We start from the raw sequence: 26,156 nt of genomic DNA, 5'->3' as shown, positions 1-26,156 counted from the left end.
AATAAGATGGGTCCTGACCTCAGGGATGGGGATAGAATGCTAAGAAGAGTCCAGGGAAGTACATGAGAGAAGATCCACAGTTTTTGCTTCCAAGAAGAGACAAGGGGGAAAAAAATGGGAAAGGGAAGCCAAGAAAATTCACATCCAAATGACTTAATTATCTCTCAGCTGGTGTGTGCAATGCTGAAGTGAGCTATCTGTCCAACTTGGATTACAAGCCGCCAAAGAAGCACTCTGTCTCCTTCTTAATAAATACAACTTTTGCACTCAAATGATTGGATAAATTAGGTAATCCTAGAAGTGGTCAAAGAACTGAAAAGGTGTGTTTGATTTTGTTCTAGCTAAAATGTAGTGAGTGTTATTGATGACTTTGTATGTTCAACAAACTTTTAATCAGCCAACCATTTTATTTCATTAAAAAAATTCATACCTTTGAGTTGAAATGATAGTAAAGTGAAATTTTGATGTTCTCCATTTTAAAAACTGCTGCATTCAACTAATTTTCTTTTTAAGACAAAAAAGTGTGAAAGGGCTACTTGCATAGATATATGTGTGCATATGTTTTCATTCCTTTGGAGAACTCTGAACAGTGGTTATATACACACTGACAATTTATGTTGTCAAGATATTTGAAGGTAAAAATAATACTTTAAATAAAGAAGATTGGAGGTTTTCCTGCAAATAGATTATAATATAGTTGATGTGATTCCAATACTCTTTTCTTGTTGCATGTTAGGTTCAGTGCTTCAAAATGGGAAAAGATAAATCTGAGAGTCAAGGGAAAAAAATCCTTGCCAAGCAGATGTTGGTAAATTGCCAGCTGAAACAAAGTTGTGATGTTGGTGACAACAAGATTGGTTTCTAGAGGATATTTAGAAAGCAGAGTCTGGCTTTGCTATCATTTCCCTCAGGAAGGCCTTGGGTGATGGGCTGCAGCACATTACCAGCTAGCATCTTGCTTCTAAACATCTGGATTCCTAGTCTCATCCATTTAAAAATGATTTACTCATTGTAGCTTGTTGTTTGTGGAGATTTCAGCCAAGAGAGAAAACATGCAGCCACCTCTCTTTCAGACAGCGATTTCTGAACTTGCTGTGCCACAATCCTTATAAAAAATTAAGTGAATCTCACCTTTAAATCCCTTTTTCTTCTTACAAACAAATCTAATATTTAAATTTCCCTTGCTTGTTTTTAGAGTCTACCATTATCAAACCAGGGTAAGAGTAAATTCAAACAAACATACAATGAATATTGTTACTGTAGTTACTTAGACAGTTGAAAGCAAAATATACTTAGGGCATGAATGATCCAAAACTTAATTTATATTTCACATTATTTTATTGCTGTAGAACAGTGGTTCACAACCAGGTTTTCCAAAATCATTTGAGAAATAGTCCAGAATTTTCCCAAACTTATTGGTGAAGATGGCTCTTAGGAATGGTTATTTTGAAAAGTATCTCCAGCCCTGATTAAGAAGCACTGATCTAGAATTTTGTTCTATTTAATAGTCAATGTATAATATCCTGGTATAAATTAGACTGTTCAATATCATGTGCCTGTGCCAAGGAAGAGAGGAGTATTGTACATGAAAAGAGTTTCATTGTAAAATAACTTACAAATACATTAAAACAAGTAAGTATCTTTAACAAAATTATTAGGCATGGTCTTAATATTCAAAAACTGGTAAGATATCTATATACTAGCCATGAAGATTCAGACTATGAGTTTTCTAAAAATTACCAAAGAATAAATCCATCAAAGATGTGATAAAAACTATAAATTATTATTGAATCAAATGAAAACACACATTTAGAGAATAGGTAATTCAATGATGGAAAAATGTCCACTCTCTACAATTTGATAATTATAATACAATCCAAAAAATTCAAAATACATTATTTTTTTGGTTTTGTTTTATAAACTGAAAAGCTGTTTTTAAAACATACAAGGAAATTCAAAGCTCTTTCAGGAAGAATCATTCTTTCCTTTGTTGTCTTGATTACAACTATAATCAGACAACCATCAGACTGACCTCTTATCAGAGGAGAAGGTCATGGACAATCAAAAAAGCAATTCATAGAATTAAACTTCAAGCCAATGGAGAAGAAAATAATTTCCTTTCACAACGAGATTCTTCAAGTTATGTAGCAACTGGTAAGAATGTTTCATCTTCTCAGAGGTAGTGACATCAGCAAGATTACAGAATACATTGTTTTTTTACCATTACACTGATTTTTGACAACCAGCTATGGATAAGATACTTCTGTAGAAGTCCAGAAGTCCATCAGAAAAGTTCAGCATACTATTGGAGAAAAATAAATAAATAAATAAATAAACCTAAGACTAAATGAATTGAAGATGGTAAGAACAATTTTACTTTACCTATGTTACCCTCCCCCAAGGTAGTACAGCCCAGAGCTAAAAGAGATCCCTTCATCCTATAATTCCTCCCATGGGGGAAAATGAAAACATAGCCTGTCTTCTCTAGCTGCTGAGGACACTGACCAAGACGTCCATCTTTTTCTCATCCCACCTAGAATTCTGATGGGATCAGCATGGCTGAGTAGCTAGGAGATATTGACAGCAAGGAAGAAAGGCAGGGACTCCCCAGCAGCCAGGACTCAAAACTCAATGAAGAAACATATTTCCAACTAACTGCTTCATGGTGTCCATCAGGAGGTCTGCCCGCAAGCTGCTAGAAGGGCCCACCTATAGACCCTCTCTCCCCAAATAGTCTATAAGCACCTCTTTACTCCACATGACTCCACTATGGCTGGCTTTCCGTGTGTATCCCTACAACAGCAAGCATTACCATCGTAGACAGCTTGTGAGTGTACACAGTCATCCAGCTTGACTCTGGAATTGAGAGAAACCAGACAAATTTGAGCATTTCAGAGCATTGTTACAGAGAAAACAAACAAGAGACCTTTAGTATCAGATCTGGCTTTGCAAGACAAGAGAAAGCATATAATTTTAGAATTCCTCACTATCAAGACTAAATAAGAAAGGTAGATTTGGTATATCCATAGGAAACATCAGAGAGTCTCAGAAGCTCTAGCCTTGATGATTGGTGAAGTTGTTTCTTTCCTAGAGCTAGTTAGTAAACACTGGGAAGATAACTACTTCTTCAAATGTGAAGACATCTTTTCAAGGCATCAAGAAACATGAAAAAGCAACAAAACATGATAACAAATAATTTTCTAGTAACTGACACCACAGCAAAGGAGATTGATGAATTGCCCTAATAAAATTATTGTTTTAAGGGATCTCAGTCAGCCAAAATGAGCACAAATGGGCAACTTAATGACAACAAGAAAAATAATAAAGGACAAAACAATATCACAAAGGGTTAGAAATCATTTTTTTAAGTCAAGTGAAATTCTGGAACTGAAGAATACAATGAATGATGTGAAAAATGCAATAGAGAGTTGCACTGGCAGACTTGATCAAGCAGAACAAAGAATCTGTGATATAGAATATAAGTAATTCAAAATCAAACAGTCAGAAAAGAAAGAAGAAAAAAGTGAGAAGGAATGAAGTAGTAAACTTGGGAGATTATAGGACAACATCAAATGAAGTAATTTAAGGATTATGAAATCCCTAAAGAGAGACAATGTCAGAAAGCTTATTTAAAGAAATATTGCTTAAAAACTTTACAAATGTTGGAAAAGATACTGACACCTAAGGAAAAACTTCCAAATTCATTTTATGAAGCCAGGCTTACCCTGATACCAAAGACAGATAAGGACAAAACAAGAAAGAAAATTACAGGTCAATATCCTGATGAAAATATTCTGAATAAAATATTTGCAAGCCAACCCAATAGGCATATTAAAAGAATCAGATTTAAAGAATAAAATTTTTATTCTGGGATGAAATACTGATTCAAAAGAGGCAGATTAATCATTATGATATACCATGATAATAGAATAAAGGATAAAAATCATATGATCATCTCAATAGATGCAGAAAGACATGACAAAATTTTACTTCCTTTCATGACAAAAGCTCTGAAGAAATTAGACAACATAATAAAAGCCATATATGTCTGAATCACAGATAACATCATGCTCAACAACAAAAAAGTGGTAATCTCTCTTGTTCCTCTAAAACCAGGAAGAAAAGAATACTGACTTTTCTTCAACATGGAGCAGAAGTCCTGCTTCTGGTCCTAAGCAAGAGAAAGAATAAAAACCACTTAAATAAAAAAGTAAGAAATACAACTGTTTTTGAAATGCATCATCTACTTAAAATTTGGTAGGAGAGTGTATCTTAAATGTTCTAAACTCAATTTTTTATCTTTTGGTTTTTTTTTTTTTTTTTTGGTAGTACTGGGGCTTGAACTCAGGGTTTCATACTTGCTAGGCAGGTGCTCTACCACCGGAAACATGCTTCCAGCCCTAAACACAATTTTTAAAATCCCAAAGAACTATCTCCAGAGGAGTTTCTATATAGCTGAGCACTTGAGTGTTCCTAGAGAGTAGCTTATCCAGTGTCTTAGCTTTTTGACAAGATACCTGACAGAAATAATTTAAAAGGAGTAAGATTTAGTCTGTCTTTCAGTTTTGGAAGTTTCTGTCCAAAGTCAGCTGATGCCATTGCTTTGGGCCTGAAGCAAGGTAGAGCATCATCATTGTGGCAGGAGAATGTAGTGGAGATGGCTGCTCACCTCATGGTTGCCAGGAAGGAGAGAGAGAGAGAGAGAGAGCACTGCCAGTGGCCTACTTCCTCTAAGACTCACCTTTTAATAGCTACTCTGTGATGAACTCATCAATGAGTTCATAAATTTGGTACACTCATGATCTAATCACTTTTTTTTTTAACTACTGGGGCTTGAACTCAGGGCCTTTACCTTGAGTCACTCCACCAATCCACTTTTTTGTGATGGGTTTTTTCAAGATAGGGTCTCATGAACTATTTGCCTGGGCTGGCTTCAAACTGCTATTTTCCTGATTTCTGCTCCTGAGTAGCTAGGATTACAGGCATGACCTATGGGTGCCTGGCTAATCACTTGTTACTAGCACCACCAGTTGGGAAAGCCACCCTTGAACACATAAGCTTTTTTGGAGAATACTTCATATACAAACAATAACACCCAGATGAGGTCACAGAAGTTCCTCATCCCTTTCCACATGGTGATAGTCATCTCTTCCATATGATTGTTCATCTGTGTCCTTGGATAAATAACCTTTATAATAAAACTATTAAATGTAAAGAAGCCACTCGAGCAAATTAATTGAACTTAAGGAGAAGATTGTAAGGATGCTGACTTACGGCCAGTCAGTCAGAAACACAGGCCACAACCTGTGCTCACTATTGGTATCTAAAGTGGATGGCAGGTGAATAGGACTCAGTCTGTGGGATTCAACATGTGCCATCTAATACTATCTCCAGGTAGGTAGCATCAGAACTAAATTAAATTAGGCAATCTGCCAGAGAATTTCTAGGACTATGGAGAAAACCCATGCACATCTGGTCAAGGTGTTGAGTGACTGCATGAAAGTGAGAGTAGAGGGTAAGAAAACATGTTGACTTTTCCTATATCCATACATATTCTAATCAGCCAACAGATGTTTACTAATAGGTTCTGAAGTCAATCTGCCTGAGTCTGAATCCCATCTTTACCCATGGACCACCAGTGAACTTGGCAAGTTATCCAGTTCTGCACCTCATCTCTGCTCCCTCTCCTCTTACCAAGATTATTGGGAACTGCAGTGGACACACACAAGGATGGAAGGAGCTGGTGTGCAAAGTTCTTACCACCATGCACAAAAACATCAATCCATAAGTATTAGCTATTGTCATTCATCCAGCATGCACCAAATACATACAAGTACCTCCTATTCAATAGGAATTAAATATACATTAATGAGCAAAACAAATACCATCACTGTCTTCATGAAGTTTTCAGTATAACAGGACCAGGCAAATAAACAAGGCAATAAAATATATTCCTGAATAAATTAATTGGGAAGCTGTTCAATTTCTCTGGAAGTTACCTGATTCACTTCCCTCCATGTCTCCTAGAAAATACATGAACTGGTAACCAGAGAGGACCCTCAAAAGATACCATACTCCCTAGTCTGAAGTTCTGAGCTGAAATGACAAGGAAAAGCAACAAATAACTTCAAAGTCTTCCTTGGAAGCTAAGCTAACGCTACACCATGCTACCTGCCAATCTCCCTTTCCACTCCATTTATTTTCTCTCTACAATTGTGAACAACTAATACATGTAAAACAGGAGAGAATTATGGAAGAAAGATGTTTCTGAAACACAGAAAGAAGAAAGACAGCCTGTCCAATATTGACCAGAGTATTTATAGATAGATTTTTTTTCCATTCTTCCTTTCAAGGGAAAGAAGTCAAACGGCAGTGTTTTTATGGATGTGCTAGTAAAAAATGTTACTGTATTTAAGACAATATTCAGCAGCAGAAAATTAAAGGAGCTATGTACATGTATATGAGAATGAAAGCCTGCAGAGGCCTGTTGCATATCCAGTTTTCTTCTTTTGCCAGTATATCATTGAGGGAAAAGCAGCATTCTCTCCTACTAGTCATTTATTATTTATTTTTCTCATTTAATTATTTGTAGAAATTCCTGACAGGTTCTCATTCAGCCACTTTTACTGGCAATCAAATTTGTACGTTTAAGGAGTGGGAGGACAAAACCTGACAGGAGAGAAGAAAACAGTGCTAGCACTTGGTGGTTCTGAGTATATAGCTGCACATTCAAGGAATAATTTAATTTAAGGAGGATGATAATACATTTGTTAAAAAATGATGCTAATGATGCAATGTGATCTCTTTTCTAGGAGATGTTTTGGGAGTAGTTTGTATGGATGAAAAGAAAGGTAACTGAAACTCACTAGACATCGGAGTTTTCTTCACTGTGCTCCAAGTGCTCTATCCTTACTCTCTGGAATGACAGTAAACCCTTGTAACCCTGGAAAAAGACAGTGTTTGATTCTAGAGCAAGGACATGAATGTGTGATAATAATGATTCAGGAAAACTAATCTGATAGTATGAAGATTTCATCAGGGAGTCCATTTATTCATCACCTATTCATTTCACTCAGTTATTCACAAATATAGAGTGCCAGGCACCCTATTAAATGTTAAACTAGGACACTGTTTAATGCAATTTGAAATAATGAAGATTTGACTGAAACTAGATCCATGTATATCACCCTATACCAATATTAACACAAAATGGATCAAGGATCTAAATATCAGACCACAAACTTTAAAGTTGATACAGGAAAGAGTAGGAAATACTCTGGAGTTAGTAGGTATAGGCAAGAACTTTCTCAATGGAACCCCAGCAGCACAGCAACTAAGAGATAGCATAGATAAATGGGACTTCATAAAACTAAAAAGCTTCTGTTCATCAAAAGAAATGGTCTCTAAACTGAAGAGAACACCCACAGAGTGGGAGAAAATATTTGCCAGCTACACATCAGACAAAGGACTGATAACCAGAATATATAGGGAACTTAAAAACCTAAATTCTCCCAAAACTAATGAACCAATAAAGAAATGGGCAAGTGAACTAAACAGAACTTTCTCAAAAGAAGAAATTCAAATGGCCAGAAAACACATGAAAAAATGCTCACCATCTCTAGCAATAAAGGAAACACAAATTAAAACCACACTAAGATTCCACTTCACCCCTGTTAGAATAGCCATCATCAGCAACACCACCAACAACACAACAGGTATTGGCGAGGATGAGGGGAAAAAGGAACCCTCTTACACTGTTGGTGGGAATGTAGACTAGTACAACCACTCTGGAAAAAAATTTGGAGGCTACTCAAAAAGCTAAACATTGATCTACCATTTGATCCAGCAATACCACTCTTGGGGATATACCCAAAAGACTGTGACACAGGTTACTCCAAAGGCACCTGCACACCTATGTTTATTGTGACACTATTCACAAAAGCCAAGTTATGGAAACAGCCAAGATGCCCCACCACTGACAAATGGATTAAGAAAATGTGGTATCTATACACAATGGAATTTTATGCAGCCATGAAGAAGAATGAAATGTTATAATTCGCTGGTAAATGGATGGAATTGGAGAACATCATTCTGAGTGAGGTTAGCCTGGCCCAAAAGACCAAAAATCGTATGTTCTCCCTCATATGTAGACATTAGATCAAGGACAAACACAACAATGGGATTAGACTATGAGCACATGATAAATGCGAGAGCACACAAGGGAGGGGTGAGGATAGGTAAGACACCTAAAAAATTAGCTAGCATTTGTTGCCCTTAACGCAGAGAAACTAAAGCAGATACCTTAAGTGCAACTGAGGCCAATAGGAAAAGGGGACCAGGAACTAGAGAAAAGGGTAGATCAAAAAGAATTAACCTAGAAGGTAACACACACGCACAGGAAATTAATGTGAGTCAACTCCCTGTATAGCTATCCTTATCTCAACCAGCAAAAACCCTTGTTCCTTCCTATAATTGCTTATACTCTCTCTACAACAAAATTAGAAATAAGGGCAAAATAGTTTCTGCTGGGTATTGAGGGGGTAGGGGGGAAAGGGAGGGTGCAGAGTGGGTGGTAAGGGAGGGGGTGGGGCAGGGGGTAGAAATGACCCAAGCCTTATATGCACATATGAATAATAAAATAATAAAAAAAAAAGAAATAATGAAGATTTGAACCAGAATAGTGGCTCTTATGTCTTCCTAACGCCCCCAAAACTGTTTGTTTAACCAGAAAATGTTCCTGTGGTAGTATTTTAAATTTTTTAAAGCATTAATTGGCAGTTAAAAATTGCACATATTTTTGGGGGTATCATGTGATGTTTGGTACACTGATGCATTGGGCAATGCTCACATCAGGGCAGGAATAACTGTCTCCTCAAACACTTTTGTTTTGTTTCAGGGGATTTGATTTAGGATCTTTGTTGTGGTTTATCTGTTTGTTTGTTATTTGTTCATTTGTTTTTCAGGTATAATCAATGACAGTCACTCACCCATACACACAGAGACTCACTCATTCATCCTAATTGTCAGTAGGAATCAATGGCTATGTAGGCTAAGACATATTTTAAACACTTCACTCAAAGTTTTATTCTTCCATTGTTATTTCTAGTACTCAAAACAGTACCTAACATTGTTGGAGCACCTACTCAGTTCATGGCATGATTCTAGTTACTTATTATTACTTCTTATAAGAAATGGAAAAGAAATTACTATTATTCCCATTTTACAGATTAAAAATACCAAAGCTCGGTGAGGCTTAAAAGAGCTCTATGACTACTTAGCAGTAGAGTAGGACCTGAATCTGGCTCAAAAGCCCACATTTTGCAGTTTTACTTATTTTGTTCTTCCTTTCATACAAACTTGACCTTACAGAGTAGCACAATGACAATTACAGTTCCTCTAAGTTTATACCAAAATGAGAAGCTGCTCTTGGTTTTGCCTTCTTTTAGAGCAGCTCCCTGGAGGATTTAGTTCAGCAGCTTCTGACAATACAATGAGCGCACAGACAGGCATTATCTGCTTCCTGCTCCACTCACCAGGATCTTGGGTTTCCTCATTGCCTTGCACATCACACTCTTCTGTTTGAAGGGAATCCCATTTTCCCACCTGCATCCATCATTCATCTGTCATCCCATTCAACTGGTGAGGTTTTTAACTAGATGATTTTTTTTTTAAATCTTTCTTGGCTAACCTTGTCGCTCAAGGTCTTTGCTCTGACTACAGTTTTATAGCTTGCTCATTTCCTTGCCTCCAGCTCACCCCCTTGAGAGTAGCAATTAACACAGGCACCTGTTTTGTTGAGTTTTGCTTTTTACATATTAAAGGGCAGAGGCAACCTGCTTGGGTTGTTCTGAGCTTCCTTTTGATCTGCCAGGAGCCACACAACAATATCTATCTGCACAACCTGAGCAGGGTAATTTACGAAAGGTTTAAGGAGAAGTCTTGGAAGTGCTATTGCTTGGGGTCTGAAGAGGGACCCATTACAGGGAGAGCGTGACCCCTTCTCAAATACTTCTCAGAGCAGCAGATGTACTCTGCTGAAATCTCACCTCCTCTTCTGATGCAGGGGATGAAAGCGCCTCTAAAAAGGAACAAAGATTCCTGCTATCATAAAGCATAGCATTTTCCCATTGCATTTGAATTGAGTACCTTGCTCTTTCGGTTTTGCTAAGATTACACAAAATGTAATTACATTGACATTACTCACCTGGGAATCTAAGAAGAAGAGAATGCTAATGCAGCAGCGTTGGGGAAGGAAGCTTCCGGAATGCTGGAGGCACTTCCTGCCTGGCTCCAGCATTTTGCCTGGTTTTCTCAGTTGAGCCATGTGCCTTTTTGTGCTGTTCCAGAATCCCACAGTCACTCCATATGGGAGCACATGTGTGTTTATTTTATACTGTTGGGGTTCACGGACTCACTGTTCTCCTTTCCCCTTTTTCCATAGTCCGCCATGTGAATACTCATATATTATCTGCAAATAAAATTTGATTTAGGGCTAGCTTTATTTTATTTGAATATTAAAAAACCTGACTTAGAATTGTACATATTTTTAAAGTACAATGGAATGTTTCAATACATGTGTACATTGTGTAGCCATGAAGTCAGAGAAATTAGCATATCCATCACTTTATATATTTTTAAAATTTCTTTGTGGTGAGGACATTCAAAAAATTCTCTGCAGACAGATGAGGTGGTACATACCTGTAATCCCAGTACTCAGGAGGCAGGAGTATGGTGAGTTCAAGGCCAGCCTGGGCTGCAGAGGGAGTTCAAGGATACATAGGGAGACTTTGTCTCAAAAAACCAAGGGCTGGGATATAGCTCAGTGGTAGAGTGCTTGCCTAGCATGTCCAAAGTCCTGAGTTTGACCTAGCACCACAAATCATCATAATAATTTTTTTAAAAACCTCTCTTCTAGCTATTTTGAAACATCTAATAAATTATTAGGGGCTAGATTTAGTTTGAAATAGAAGTCAAATGAAGTAATGTAATTTGGGAGCCTAAAGGAGAAGTCAAAATTTTGGTTAATGTCCCAAAGCTGGTGCACTTTGCCTCAAGCATTCTTTGCAAGTAGGATAAAGTTTGAAATCAGACATACAAGAGAATTAATGCGGTTTTTTTTGGGGGGGGCGAGGTTGTGTATATGTGTGATTTTTTTCTTATTGAAGAGGTAAAATTATAGGTAGAATCTTAGTTGTTTAGCAACTAGCTTTGTCATTTCAATAGCCCTATTACATATGGGAAAGTCATGTGTTTTAGAGAAAAATCAAGACCTTTATGTGGCTTGTCCTTCAAAAGCAAAACAAAACAAAAACCCAAAGCTTTTATTTGACATTAAGAAAAAGGACTATGAGAATACAGAATGAAGAAAGGGAAAAATTAAAATGAGAATAATGACAACTTTCCAAGTTTTTAACAAAGAATAGAAATGATATAGTTACCCAAAGAAGAATTTCTATATGAAAAAAATGTAAAAATTTCCTAATGTTGAGGAAAATGATGCCAAGAAGCTAATTAAAACGTGGAAAGAATTGCAAATAGAAAATTATTAATTTTACTAACAAAAAAAGAAAGGGAACATAATCATACAATGATGCTAATTTGTGAATAATATTTGCATAGAAATAATAATGAATAATAAACAATGAATAATGATTTAATCAAAATTATAATACAACTGTATTGGGAGAATGGGGGAAACAGTGGTTAGTCTAAAAAAGCAAAAGTCAAGGGAAACCATGTAGAACAAAAACAGTAGCATATACTTGCTATTTGGAAATGTAGGAATGTAGAAATGCCAAAGAATCAGCTTAAAAAGTTAAAACAGGTTGCCATTTGGAAGAGGTCCCAGATGGAGAAATGCTATGCTTTGTTGTTATCTTTGTGGTATTAGTTGGCTTTTTAAACTCATGCATGTAAGATATTGATAACTTTTTAATTTTTTTAACTGTCTGGTTTAGTCAGCATTCAACCTTCAGCAACAGCACCATGCTTAGCATGTAGCAGGTGTTTAACAAGTAGTAACTGACCTTGAAAAAAGAATGAGCCATAGTCCTATTATAGAGGAGCCTTCAGCAGAATAAGTGAAAAACCAATAGAACAGTGAGTAGTTGTTAATGCTCACCTCCTCTTGGAAAAAGAATTACTACTAAATAGAACTAATCCACTTTTCCACCTAGCCAGAGTTCCACATAATTCAGCAGCATGAAACAGTAAGAAGCAGTGACAATCATGGTGGCAGAACCAGTATGCATCATCCTCATAAAAAGCAGCACTATAGGACATGCTTATCATAATAATTATAAGAACCACCCTATCTGGAGAATTAATCTTGATTGCTATAGAGCAGTAGTATATGTGGGTAAGAGTACAGCTTTAAAGTAAGACACACTTGTGGGCAAAGACCAATTCTTACTGTTACTTCTCACTTTGAGAAAGTCTTCTCTCTCTGCTTGTTTTCTCAACTTTAGAATGACAATAGTAGCACCCATCTGCAGGGGTTCTAGAAGAATAAGAGAAAATGTATTAAAACACCTTAATGTGGCATAGACATCCAAAACAGGAAACCATTATTACTATAGGAAGACTAGAGTAAAAGTTTCCTGAAAATGGGAAACTTGTCTTGTTTCCAGAAACTGAAACAGTGCTTGCCACATGAGAGACAGCCAATGAATATTTGACAAATGAATGAATCAGTGAGTGATCATTTCAAAAAAAACTAAAGAATTTATTTAGGGGCTGGCTTCTTCAGAGTACAAACTCAGCTTTGATATCATTTAATGTAGCATCTTAGAGAAATCAATTTCCCCAAAATTTGGGGAAATCAATTTCCTCAAAAAATGACAATGACTTTATCTTCAGAAAAACACCTTTTTCAATCACAGAGTATGTCACCTTAACCCTCCAGCAACTTTGAGTCTGTGACTCTCATCACAGAGAGAATTGCTAGGCTATACTGAAAGGGACATAAAATCCCATCTCTAACATTTCCCAATGTATCTTGGCATTTTCTTATTGTTTACTTTAGTTTCATTTAATTGCTAAAGAAAATATCTCCATGATTTAATCACTATCTTATCTTATTAGGAAAAGCAGTTATCACCAGTATTAAGATTTGCTCATCCAAAGTAAGCATTTTTGCCATCCTAAAAGACCCTTTATACCTTCTTTAAGTAACACATGTCTATATAGCAAGAGCTTCCTTAACAAGGAGGAAACAATTGAGAGTGTACTAGAACCTATAAATGAGTGTAAAGTATATTTCTCTGGAACAGTTGCTTTCTTATCCAATCCACAAAATCAGATTATAGTAAGGAAAAGACAAAAACAACTTAGCTACTTTTCTAACTCTTCTTTCCTCCCTCTGTATTCCTTCCTTTTGAATGATCCTTTCTGCAGTCCGAGACCATCTGGAGAACATAAACAACCATTTTAGAACCCAGATGCCTGCCACTGAGAATTCCCTAATTGAGTTATGCTGCAGTCAGCTGCACAGAGCCACACCCATGCCCTGACGTGCCCCACAGCGCTGCTGGAGAGATTCAGAGATTCTGAGGTTTCCAGTGGGAGGTGGCTGCTGCGGGAAGCATCCGTCCTGCCTCCTTCTAGTCTCCCAATTGCTGGCATTGATCTTGGAAAACACATGGCCAGCATCTGTCTGCGAATAACGATTTGTCATTGTGTAAAACATCTATGAAATATTCTACATATAGAGATTTCTGCAAAGCAAAACATAGGCTATGTCTTTTTGGTGGAATTGTTTTTCTGAGCCAAATTATAAAGCAACTACAATGATATTAGGATAAGGGACATGGTATCTTGATGACATTACAAGTAGAAATGTCCCTTTCAAATAAATTTAAATGCAGACATAATTGTCTCCATCTTCTGGTGTGTGTCATGGTTCACAAATAGAATTCTTAAGAACCGTATTATCACAATCTCATTGCTATCCCATTTTAGTGTTCAAGAAACCAAGGCCTGGCAAGTGAATGTTTTTATAATTAAAATATTGTTAATCTAAAGTTATATTTTAGCCTGTTTTTTTTTCTTTGTGTTTGTGTGTGTGTGTGTGTGTGTGTGTGTGTGTGTGTGTGACAATACTGGAGGTTGTACTCAGAGCCTCAAGTTTGCTAAGAGCCATATTCCCAGTCCTTTCTCTTCTAGTTATTTCTCAGGTAGCAGCTAGCTCTTTTGCCGAGGGCCTGCCTGGGACTGAGATCCTCCTACCTCCAGCTCCTGAGTAGCTGGGATTGTAGTGTGTGCCACCATGTCCTGAAGAATACTTCAGTATTCTTTCTTTTTTTTTCTTTTGGTAGTACTGGAGTTTGAACTCAGGCTTCACACTTGCTAGGCAGGCACTCTACCACTTGAGCACACCTCAAGTCCTCAAGTCCCTTTCTATTTTTAGCTATTTTTGAATAGAGTCTTGTATTTTATGTCTGGGGTCAACCTCAGACTACAATCCTCCTGTCTATGCCTCCCACATAGCTGGGATTAAAGAAATGTGCCATCATACCTAGCACCTCAGTATTCTTAAATTAAAGTTATATTACATTCTTATAGTAATTTGGGTTTTTTCACTTATTCACTCATTCACCCACCCATCCATCCATTCAACACGCATTCTATATTCCATGAATAGCACTATTAGAGTCAAGCTTTATAGTGAGGCTTTATATTTTTAGTATTGTTGTACTGGGGATACATTGTGACATTTACAAAAGTTCTTTCATTACGTTGAGTCATTAGTTGATTTCACCCTCTCCATCATTCTCCTTTATTCCCCCCCACACCCCTGGAATTGTTTCAACAGGTCTCACTTCTCTTTTTTTTCTTTTTTTTTTTTAACTATTTTTTCTTATCTCTAATTTTGTTGAAGAGAGAGTATAAGCAATAATAAGAAGGACCAAGGATTTTTACTAGTTGAGGTAAGCATAGCTATACAGGGAGTTGACTCGCATTGAATACCTAATATCACCACCATACTCACCCTCCTACTCCCTTTCTTTATATCCTTCCCCCAGGTAAAATCTTAAGAGTATTTTATGTGTGACCACTTTTGAGGATAAAGAAAATTAATAATAATTGCCTCATTTAATGATCATTTAAAAATAGAATTTTCTTATCCAGATCTCAGGAAATGCCTTATTAGGGCAGATATATAACTCATCATCATTCACCAGTACTCTTTCTTTCAGTTCATTCAATAAATGATGTTAAGCCCTCCACTGGTATCTGAGGCTGGTGCTGGATGAACATATGAGAAGAGTCATCTGGCTTCTGTGTATGAGGAATTTATTGGAGTCCAGTGTAAACAACAGACATGGAAGAAAATTAGGCCACACATAATACAAATCATAAAACAGGGTAATCTGAGTCCAAGTGTGGAAGCATCCATTTATCTCAGCAATAGGGAAACTTTCAGGAGAAGGGGGTGGCACTCAAATCACCCCTTAATGGGTAAGAGAGTTTTACATACATACTAAGAAGGTGCGGGAGGGGGGGGTGGTTCTGGAAGAGCAAAGACAATGTATAAAGGTACAAAGACATAGGGAAGGCTAGTATTCCAGGCCAGTTGAGATATCTGGTTGGAGCAAAGATGTTGGGAGGATTCTGGAAGATAAGGCTAGGGTGATTGCCTACAGGGTATGTTCTATGAGGTGAAGTTTGCAAGATCCTAAGTAAGTGGAGAACCATAGAAGGATAAAAACAGAGGGGGCAATAAGATCAAAGTCTTTGTTTCACAACTTGTAAGCTGGTGCCAAAAGGAAGGTACCCGAGAAAATAGAAGTGAGGAGGGCCCTGCCTACTATAGGTATGGCACTGAGAGTCATGCTCAAATAGCGAAAAGGAGAATAGTTGATTCTCATTATTTGTTAAGATTATGTTCTATAAATTCACTGTGAACACTAAACTAGCAAATACTAAGACATTTCTCCTGGGGGACATCCTTGGTTAGGTTGCTGGGAGTCTCTTGTCATAACATTTTTATCAACTGATCAATGCATACTGAGTTATATGTGTGTATCTGTTTAAAGACACCTTATTAGATAGATAGATGATGGATAGATAGATAGATAAATAGATAATTGATTCATTAACATTGAACATTGAAAGGCCAATGACACTATAACTCATGCCTAAATGAAGCATCTCTAATGCAGGTGTTTTCTCCAGAAGGCATCATAGCCTTCTTGTGCTTGGAACTCTAAACAGCATTTCAATATTACCCTTTGAGACCATTTTCAACAGCAGAATACCAACAAAAATGCAAACTATATGGTGCTAAATAGGCTGTAAAGGGGAGATTTTCACATGAGAGATGAAATAAGAAGACAAAGTATAGGCTTGTTCAACCTTAGCTGTGAATATCCAAGACAGGTGACTTAAATTTTTTTTGGCTTTGTGCAGTCCATGATTAACTATAAAGAATCATGAGTATTGATTCTAAATAAATTTTAGAGAGTAGGAAAGTTTGCAAATATGAAAATAGCAAATAGCAAGATCTCACAGTATTTTCAATCACCCATGAGGATAAAAGAGCTGGAGATTATAAAGAATGCAAACTTAGAGGACAGGAAGAAGAGGAGCTGGTCAATGAGCAGGAGCAGGCAGAATCGAAGAAGGACACAGAGTCTTAGACTTTGAGAGATAGGATGTGCTTGCTATTGTACAATGCCACAAGATGTGCAATGAAGCCAGATGGTAGGATATGTATGTGTCTGTTCTGCTATGGTCACCTAAACAGGAAGTGGCTTCAGTTTATGGAAAATGGCAACAGAAGTAACAGATTCCCTACTAAGTGCTATCTACAGAAACAGTGATAAGACATTATCCATTCTCTTAAAAGATTTTCTAGCTCTGAAGGAGCTAGGCAGGCATAAAGAGTTAATCATTTATTCAACAAGTACTTACTGAGCATTGCTGCATCACACATTTACACATTGAGGACAGAATAATATGCACAGTATGCAAAATTCTTATCTATGTGGAGTCCTCATTCTGCTGTGAGAGTTATTCAATAGAAAAACAAATAATGGTATAATGTTAAATTCTGAAAATGCCAGGAAGGCAAATAAAACAACATATGGGGAAATAAGAGGAAGTAGGCAATCTATCTAAAATGTTTGGGGATAGAATTTGGGCTGAAACCTAAAGGAATCCATATCTCAAGGAGGGGTATTCTAGGCAGAGAGTAAGAACCACATTTGTTTAGAGAAGAGAGGAATCGCTGATGGCTGGCGTAGTTAGGAAGGCTAAAACAAGTCAGATGTAAACCAAAACTTAAAAGAGAGAATTAAGTTATGTGAACAGGAGTGGAAGCCCTATCAATTTGTGTGTATTAGCGGGTATGGGTGAGAGACATCGTGAGGGAAAAAGCAAAAGTGAAAATACAAGAACAGCCAAACTGGCTGATGTAGAACAGCAACACAAGAGTGAGTGAAAGGAAACTTTAGAAGGGGCATAGTCTGAATATAGGAGACTTGAAGACCAAGATAATGGACAGCCACAAAGTTATCTGAGTAGTCTCACATTATATAACAAGGTCTTTTTGGAAAGTTGGAGTTTAAGATGAATGAAGAAGAAAATCAAAGGCAAGGAGACGAATAAGGGATGATTGTAGTAGCCCAAATGATGAATTGATAAGGCCCATGACTGAGATCCCTTATACTAGAGTGGAAAGACAGTCATAAACATTATGGAAAAACAACAGCCAAGATTTAGAGAGTTGACAATGTGGAGGGTTGACAGAAAGGCTGATGTCACCATTGACAGAAGCCAGAAAAACTGCAGGGGAAAAATAGGTTTAGAGAGTGAGTGAGGAGGATGGCTAGAAATATAAGAGGCAAAAGATCTATGTGATATGCAGAGGAACCAGAGTACAGCATTGCTACAAATGTGAGGAAATGGTAGGACAAGACGGAAATTGAAGAGAAACTTAGGGATCAGAAGAACCTTTGGGATAATAATATCCTGGTCAGATTCACTTTGAATAACCCTCATTGTAAATATAGTAACAGAAACTCTACAATAAATAATTGCTACACAAATGAAAACAAAGCACACTGGGCTTAGGTCATGACTCAAGTGGCAGGACACATGCCTAACAAGCAAGGTCTTGAATTCATAGCACACCATGAGCTGTGCATATTCAAAGAGGCAGGTAAACTACTGAACTTTGAAATGTATGGTGTCTGGTGGAAGGAGAAAAAGAATTTTTTTTAAAAAGGAGCAGTTGCAAAATAGAAGAAGTTTCACAAAATTATGCTGAGCTCATTTTAGAAAAGTACTGAGTAGATAGGAATACTGCCCAGGCTTAGAAAAGTAAAGGCTACAGCAGAGCATGCAGGGAAATCATAACACTCCTTGCTACGCAGGTCCCACAAGAACAAGTACGATGCTAGTAGAAGTCAATTTGGGAAAAAGGGGACTCAGTTCCCTGGAACAGGTGGAAAGGGTGAATTTCTTAAAGAGAGTCTCTAAACAGCATCAAAATTGCAAGCTTTCAGTCTCATCTCCCCTGTGGTTACAGGGAGAATTTTATATGGCTTTTACACAGCTTTATTTAGGATTGGAGGAGAGCCAACTGTCTATTGTTCAAGTTCACATTTTAGCTGATGATGGAAATTCACACATTCTGTATGAGGCCATCCTGAGGAGCAGTCCTCAGTGTGGGACTTTGGCAAAAAATACTACATTCTAGGACAAACATGCTTTCCAGAGAGGCAAAGATTTTCAAAACAAACAAACAAATCAGCGAGCCAGAAAATGGATCTTTGTTTTTAAGTGTTTACCACACTGAAAAGTTTAAAAGTAGTGAAAAGCATCATTTCCCCTATTAATTATTTTGCTAGATTAAAAGAAAAAAGCTACCACATTGTCATGGCCTTTCCTTGTAATTGGAGTGGGAGGCCCACCTTGCTCCCCACAAGCTAGAATGTCTTTTAAAATTTCTTTTTAAAAGAAATTTGAAAAGAAAACAAATTCCTAATATTCATCAAAATGGATTTTTAAAGTCTTGAGAGTCCAACATGAATTTGGGAAAGAAAATGTAATAGTTATGTGACCTTTGACATGTACTTGATATTTCCGAGCTTTGTAAAATAAGAAGGGTGTCATGAACTCTGGGGTTGTAGAAAGATACAATCAAATGCAGTGCATTGTCATCCCCATGAGAAAATCTTTACTATCCATCCAGTCTAAAGTACACAGTCAGCCACTCTGTATTAATCACTCTCATCAAGCTTTACTTAGCATTTATTGCTACCTAATAAGCATTTGCAGACTTAACTGTTAAACATATGAGCATATTATAAACGCCAAAAGAACAATGACTTTACCTCATTCTGTATTGTGCTCTAAATACATATAACAATGCTTGTCACATAGTAAGTGCTCAATAAACATCCATTGAAAAAATGAAAATGGTGGAGGGTAGAGGGGGAAAGAGGCATGCTTGTACTAGGACTATAATAATGATGCTACAGCTGGCCTCCCCTCTGTCCTAAAGTGTAGCCCTAATGTGCGCTGGACCACAGCTAACACAGAACAAGAGGCTGAAGAGCTAAGCCAGTGGTAAGCTCCACACCAGTCCACCCTAGGTATGGAGAAGTCGATGTCCATCTTGGATATGTCTCCATTTTCCAGAAGCAGTGAAAATACACATTTCTGGTGACCACAGCATTACAGGCATTCAATTCTTTCCTCAGGACACATAGATGTTGAGGACCCATTTGGCATCTGCTGAGGTATCCAGGCAGAATATAGGTGAAGTGGGCTCATATTCAGTGTGTCACTATCTGCACATGCCATGAGCTACTATCCCCCAAATGACACCCACTCCTTTCCAGATGTATTGTCAAGGAGTGTCTCCTTCCCAGCTAGGGATGATGATTTCAAGGGACCCAGATGATGCCCTTATTAGAACCCGGTATTTCAGGACCAGGGACTTTCAGTGAGACTCCAAGGATGCTCCCAAGCAGACCGCCAGTCTCAGCTTCCAGTGAAATCTTAATGATGTCCCACCCCAGTGCCCCAGCAATGCCTTATTCTGATCCCCCAACAGTACCCACACCAGAGTCTCTTCAACACTTATTGGCAGCAGGCATGCCTTCCACCTAAGGCCCAGGATATGCTCCTCTCTGTGGCTCACATGCTACCTCCCAAAGATCCGTAAAGCTGTGAGATGCCCCAGACTGGGTCTCAATCACTGCTAACTTTAGAACCCAAGGACCCGCTTGCAAACCAGTCAGATCCCTGGGAAGTCCCCTTCTTACCTGAGCAGCACACCTGCTTCACAAAGAGCATAGAACTCCAGGACCTAGGAAGGAATCCCTAGAAGTTTCAGTGCCTTACTTCTGCCAGTATAGCAGATGTGGAAAAGCTAGTACTTAACACGCCCACTTTGTGTCACCAATGCACACACAGGTGAGGAGCACTATAGATGCTATTGGGATGACTGTGTGGTCTTCTGTTCTAAGGAGCTTGGGTGATATATGCAAATATCAACCACATAGATGTGACTGATCAGTACACGAAATCTGTCCATCTCAAGCAATACCCAGAGATTCATCAGAATGTGTTATGGTCCCCAGAGCTTCAGGCCAATAATGGACGGATGCATGGTCCTCTTGCTCCTGGCTTTTGAGTCCATCTCCTCCTCTTCTCATTTTGGCTTCTATACACAGATCTTGCCTTGCCTCTGACCAGTTCATCTCTCTGATAGATATAAGCTTAAATGGAGATAGAGGAAGATGAGTCTGAGGCACTTGAAATCTAAATAAAGTTCTAGACTCTGACAGAGATTCCTCAAAATTTTAAAAACACTGTCTTGGATGCCCTCATCTCTCTGAGTCCACCTACTTATGCCAATTAGCCAAAAGGGAAGGTAGAACACAGAGATTTAAAGCTTTATGAAAAAGATCTTTGTGTCATGTCATTCACCAGCTTGAAACCCTTTAGTGACTCTCCTTTGCCTGCCACATAAAATCCAACTTGTATATCTTGATCTTCTAGTGCTGGACTATGGCCAAATCTTGAACTTACCACTCACTAGTCATCTGAACCTGGAAGATTTCTGAACACTATACTTTATTCCATCCTCTGGGAAATAAGAAAAATTGTTCTGGATGAATTGAACATGCCATATATGCTACATCAGATTCTCCCTGGAACTGACCACCTCCATGCTTAGGTTTCTGCCTCTTCCCACCACACTTGGATGGAATACCCCATGATAAAACATGGGATCTGGGATGCCATGCAGCCACAGATCCTAGAAGTGTGGGGGAGTTACTCATGAGGTAAAATTTGACTAATGAGAAATAGGAGATAGGAAAAAGCCAAAGAGGTAAATTCTGTCTTCTTTGCCTTCCATGAATTACTGCAAGGCATTGCTTCTCCTCAACACACAACCTGTGGGAAAACCTCCCTATTTCTGGTGGATACCTGCTGTGCCTCTTTACGGCTTGTCATGAAGCAGTGTCCAGCTTCAAAAGCACTACCTTGCATTACTTTCCTGCTTCACTTCTATTTTCTTAGTCCTAAAGCCTTGGGTTTTTACCTCCCATGTAAAATAGGAGTATTTAGTTCTTGTCTTAGCCTCTGCATTCTAGATAACATGGGGGTAAAAGGAGAGGTAAACATTTGACAGGGAGGAGAAGGACAAAACCCAGTGTAACTTCTCTTCCTCTCCCACACAGGTCTAGGTACAAGATATTAAGGGGCCTATTGAGCTCTGCCCACCAGGAGGTTGAAGGATAATGACTCTCTTGGTAATTCAGTTTGGTGGTTTAGAACTCCATTTCTGAACTCAACAGGCCATTTTACTGACCAGAAACCTAATAGTAAGAAGAGAATTTGGCCAAGGCATCAAGAGTCAGAGCCAAGACACTAACCAGGGTCTGTTTGCCACAAGAAAGGTCTCTTCCCTAAGAGATGGTGCCTTGTATAGTTTGGTCCCGAGCCCAGTAAGCACTGCCAAGTAATAGACACAGAGGGATGACTGAGGTCTGATCCTATAATGCAGGGAACATCTTGATCTGGGCTAGACAGGTTGTCCTAGGAGTACAGTGGCTGTGGGAAAGAGAAACCCTAAAGAGGAAGGTCAAAGAAGCTTTGGGAAGGAGATGACCCTTGAATGCAGTAAGAGTGTAATATCCAATAACCCATCAAGTGTTGAAGGAAACTGAAGGGGAATGAAGAGGAAAACTTATCCAGGAGAAGAGACCTGCCAAGTATTCAGGAGATGGAGCACGAAAATTTCTATCACATAGAGACTACAGGCTCTGTAGACCCACTGTGAGGAGCACTGAGACAACTAAAGGATGTGTCAAGGAAGAAAAGACTTCCCAAAGAAGTGCTTGAGCCAGGCCTGAAGGAGTCACTGGACACTCCTGGACTGTGTGTACACTGTGCTGTACACTAAGGATTCAAAGGTGTGTAGAAAGACCTTGCTGTAGAGCTGAAACATCTGGGACAAAGATTCTAAATATGCTCAGTGCTGCTGAGGAGAGGAGCCAGACTTCCACAGGGTCACATTTATTCTGGACCTCTGGGGAAGTCCCACAGTCTTAGCTGTGTTGGTCCTGCCCTCGGACTTGTCTTTTTTTTTTTTTTTCCATTATTGTGTCTTTATTCCTTTTAATTGTTGTGCTAAATGGAGGTACATTTTGATATCCACAAAAGCTCTTACAATATAATAAATATATCATACCTATTTTCACCCCTTCCATCATTCTCTTTTACTCTCCATTCCTAGAATAGTTTCAACATGTATCATTTTCCATTTACATATATATGTACACAGTATTTATACTATATTCACCCTCCCACACCCTTTCCCCACCTCTTCCCTTTCCCGCTGGCACCAACCTCCTCCACCCCCAGGCAGGACCTGTCCTCCCTCCTGTTCTCTGATTTTGTAAAAAAAAAGGAAAAAAAATGACATTCATTTGTTTAAGATAGCTATGCAGAGAGTTGTGACATTCCCCAGTGTATATGTATTATAACACAAATTGGTTCATCTCCTCTATTTGTCTTCTTTCTAACATAGTCCTTCTTATGGTGATTTCAACAGGCTTAAAAATTCTTTTTATTCTTGTATAGAGAGAAAATCAATAGTATTCACCTTCTCAGTTTCCTTCATTTACCCTCCCCCTCTCGTATATGACCTCCCCTTAGCTTGACCTGTTTTTCATAGTATTGCTGTGTTTGCGTTAGGTCTATATTCCACATAGGAGACAACATGCAGCTTTTGACTTCTGAACCTGGCTAACTCCCAGCTGAGCATTAGGTCTAGCATAAAGCAGGCCATCTTGGGCTTAATGGGCAGGGTTGGTCTCCACCTTTAGCCCCACCTCGCTCAACTATAACTCTGTAGGTAAGTCCAGCAGGTCAAATTGCTTATTGGTAGAATGCATGATGAAGGATCTAATTGGTGATATATTGCTTGTCAAGGTGTAGACATAAGAAGGAATCAGAGCTGACCAATAGCCAAAACAGGCCTGTGTCTTTGCAGTCCTGATCTAATGAAGGGATTTTATTAGAAATGGCTTGTGTTGTTACAAGTAACAGAAGAAGAATGTATAGAATTCATTAATTAATTCAATTAAGATATTGTAATATCTACTACATATGTAAAAAAATGTATATGTGCAATTCAAAGAATAATAAAACCTGGGTGTGGTGGTGCATGCCTGTAATCCTAGCTATCAAGTGTCTGAATCAGGAGGATTGTTAGTTCAAGTCCAGCCAGAGCTGTATATGAGTGAGACACTACAAACAAACAAACAAAAAGAATAATAAACACATATTTAACCTTAAGGTCACTTGAGTAAAACAATTTACTACTATATTTGAAGCTTTTTCAACCTTCTCCCCAGATATAAACACTATACTGAATTTTTGTAAATTTTGCCTTTGCTATTTATTGTTCTTATCATACATGAAGCTATTTCTAAGCAATATAGTGATTGGTTTTTGTATGGTTTGTTGTGTTTTTTCTGTGTTAGTGTTCTTATTTTATTGTGTTTATTGAGGTTCACTGAAATTCTTTAATCTAAAGATTTATAGTCCTAATGAAATTTAGAAAAAAGAAAACAGGTTACTTATTAAATGCTAGTTCTCTTCTTTCCTCTCCATCCCAAACTCACAAGCAGAATACATATTGTATATGCACAGACATTTAAAATATCTCTAGCCTTTCAAATAGAGGTCCTGACATAGTTGGGAGACAAACAGAGGATATATGAATTATTGCTCCTAAAGTCAACACTGAACTTATTGTTACATCTACATTTTGTTTGGTTAGAGTTGCTATAGCAATTGCTTCTCTTTACATTAAATGAGATAGTACAAACATGCAGAATGATGTTGGCCCATGAATGAGTGCTTAAACACATTAATTTCTTTTCCTTTTCATTGTATGTGCTGCTGCTCATTATACATTTTGGATTAGAAAATCAGAATTGTAAGAAATATACTCAGAGGAATTTCACAAACTCTGATTCCCACAAAAAGTAAGTGAGAAGAAAGAGCCAGAAAACTCCATTTGCTTTTAGGATCTGCCTGATTTCATTAAGCATGACCTGATTTCTTTCAATTCCTAGAAAACTGCCACTGCCATAGTACCTCTAATGTGCTTTTAGTTCCTTCTAAGAAAAATTCCTCGGAATTCTGCATAGATTTTTGTAAGTAAATCTTTGAGATGACAGCTCAATATTGAATTCAAAACACTCTAATCTTTCCCCAAACTCTGGTTTGTATGGAAGGGAAAAAAACCTTAATAGACTACTAATTCAATGTATAAAATTCTCAGCACTATATTCTTTGAGGATATTTTTACTAAAACACATTAGCTTTTAAAATATTATGCTTATTTTAATTTTCATGTAACACAAACTATGAGTCAGTTCAAATAAGATTTAAAATAAGACTCCATTTTCTTCACACATAACAACTCTTAATTGCACTGAGGAAGCTTATACTGCCTTTGTCCAATTAAAACAAAGGTAGGAAGGATAATTAAAAGAAAATCAAAATAACCAAATGCTGCATTTGTAATTTCATTTTACATGGTATTTATTTTATTTTTGAATCAGACTTGCTAGAACAGTGAGTTTAAAGCAATAACTTTCAGCTTGAGAAATGTTACACAAATTTCTCTACATAAGTGTCTGATTTTATCTCAAAGAATGAGCCCTAGGTGATGATCTTAGATTGGCTTGTCTTTTTACATCTTTCTCTACATAGTTGGAATTGTTTCCTCATCTGTAAAATGATTTACACTGAAATCACAAGACTTCCTTTGCTATTTAAATTATAAGGTAGATATAAAGAACTTTTCAAAATTAGCATCCTCCTGAATTATAATTTTATCTGAAACAATTCTTTGCAATTGGGTCATTTTATTAGTAAGATACGCAAATTGAAGCATTCTGACTAGAAGAAGACTTCAGACCTCTGCCAAACACCTAAGAATTTCCTTTAAAGAAAGCTAACTTTGCACTTCTATTGAGAAATAATAAAAAACAGAGATCTGAGAATTCACTTAATAATTGAGTATTGTCAATAATTTTATGTGCTGACTTAGGGCTACTTACAGTTCTACTTATTGAAATCACTTTCCCATTTCAATAAAACTCCAAAAATACTTCCAGTTTTTTTTTTTGCACATATTAGTTGTATAGGGGTGTTTCATTGTAACATTTCCATATGTTCTCACAACATACCTTGTTAGATTCGCCTCTCCTCCATTATTCTTCCTCATCCCCCTCCCTCTCTTCTTAAAACAATTTAACAGGTTTCATTATTCTATTTTCCTACAAAAAAAATAAAGTACCTCAAAAATATTTGTCCACCTTAAAGTCTTCGTGGGCTCGATTTCTTCCAACTCTGAGTATTTAGAATGGCTCATTCACCTTTGCTGGATATGGATTACACACCCAGAATCCTAGCATTCTGGAGGCTGAAACAGGAGGGTCACAAATTTGAGGCCATCCTGAGCAATATAGAAAGAGTATATCTCAAAACAAAACAGAAGAATGACTCGCCTTTCTAAGTTGAATAAACAATACTGAAAAGAACATCTTGTCCATAAAGTTTTATTTGTATTTCCATATATTTCTATATGAAGATATACTTGAGAGGCAATTTCA

The sequence above is a fragment of the Castor canadensis genome, chromosome 3 (assembly GCF_047511655.1).
Source record: "Castor canadensis chromosome 3, mCasCan1.hap1v2, whole genome shotgun sequence".
Lineage (NCBI taxonomy): Eukaryota > Metazoa > Chordata > Mammalia > Rodentia > Castoridae > Castor > Castor canadensis.
This window is presented reverse-complemented; position numbering follows the sequence as displayed.